The sequence below is a fragment of the Microtus ochrogaster genome, assembly GCF_000317375.1.
Source record: "Microtus ochrogaster isolate Prairie Vole_2 chromosome 14 unlocalized genomic scaffold, MicOch1.0 chr14_random_1, whole genome shotgun sequence".
In the NCBI taxonomy this organism is placed as follows: domain Eukaryota; kingdom Metazoa; phylum Chordata; class Mammalia; order Rodentia; family Cricetidae; genus Microtus; species Microtus ochrogaster.
Genome location: NW_004949096.1, coordinates 33402350 through 33404036, shown reverse-complemented (window position 1 = coordinate 33404036; position 1687 = coordinate 33402350).

Genomic DNA, 1687 nt, shown 5'->3' with positions numbered 1-1687 from the left:
ACCATCTGTAATGGGGTCTGGTGCCCTCTTCTGGCTTGCAGGCATACAGACAGAACATTGTATACATAATAAATAAATAAATATTAAAAAAATGATCTTTTCTTTTCACGCTAATTATTTGTAGAGTATGTGAATAGGTGTGTAAACCAAAATACATTTTGTGAGACACTTGAGAAAATTGGATAGCTCTCCATAGACCCTCAGGGGAGCCAATGGACATATGGCCTAAGAGGCCAGAGAAATGTCGCTGTCCTAATTCAGAGATATGGAGATAGAGATTATTAGATAGAACTTGGCAGTGGTGCACAACATGGCAATTACTATAGAGACCTTATAGACTGACCTGCTCAGTGACAGGCAAGGACCCAGGGCTAAAGTGGCTGCCCTATGCTGTCCCCTCTGTATCAGATATGAAGCCTTGACCACTTTATGTTCTAGATAACCTAGTTCATTTATTATTTTTTTGAGTCAACTAATTAATTTAGATTGTTGTGACAAATGACTTGGGTTTTCTATTTTGCAATTATCTATTCATTATTTTTTTGTTTTTTTTTTCTTGAATAAAAACTGTGGTAGACAGGTAGTTGTGACAAAGCAATATATTTAGAGAAAAGCGTCATTGCTCAAACTAGCTGAGTGTCGGAAGTAGTGTCAGAAACATGCAATTACCAGTTTGTCTTGTCGTCGAAAAGCTCTGTTGGTGTGCTAGCTAGATTAGGTGTGTGATACCATTTCTGCCTTCAGTTCAGGTGACTCTGAGGATACCAGGAGGCACACCAACCTTCAGGCATTGCTGTCGCTCAGAACCCCTCTTTGATATGTTGGAACAAATGTATTATCAATACAAAATAAAAATGGAAAGCTTGCCTTGGCCCTTGGTGCCCTTGCTAGCCTTCTGTACCAGTCGCTGGGTTTCTATTGCTTCAGGTCTTTGCTGCTTCAGTGTGCTGTTTAGGTGGTAAAGGCCCCCTCATTTGAAGCCTCTGCCTCAGAGCTGGCTTAATGAGGTCCCTGGAACTGGTGCTACGTTTTCCTGCACAATTTTAGGTTCCCAGAGAGATGGATGGTGTGAGACGGGCAGAGGGGGCTCATCAAATAGGCCCGAGCTACCAAGAGCTCCGACTACGATTCCATCACGTGGTATTGGATGGCAGTGGAGTGGGATGAGGGGTCCCTTTGACAGAAAGACAGTTGAAAGGGAAAGAAAGTCAGGAGATAAATGTTTCCTTTGGGGACTAGGAGTAGAGGCCACTGTGTCTGAACATATACAAGTTCTAGGCTGCAGTGGCTTTTGAATGTTCCAGAAGAGATTTCTATCTGACATAGGACAAGGCTTTAATTAAAGTTTCTCTTAAAGAAAGAAACTTTTCGTTGCGTGTTGGGTGCTAGGATTAATCTCAGTTCGGATGATGTCCCCATGTGGCTGGTGAAAAAATTAAAAAGCCCAGATGTATAGACAGTGGGTGGTGGTGCCTTCTCCCTCCCCGGTCAGCTTTCATTTGAATGGCAGTTCTTTGCAAATAAAAAAAGTAGAAATGTGCATATACACAGAGAGACAGAGGGAGAGAGAGAGAGACAGAGAAAGAGAGAGACAGAGGGGCAGAGAGACAGAGAGAGAGAGAGAGAGAGAGAGAGAGAGAGAGAGAGAGAGAGGGGCAGAGAGAGAGAGAGAGAGAGAGAGAGAGAG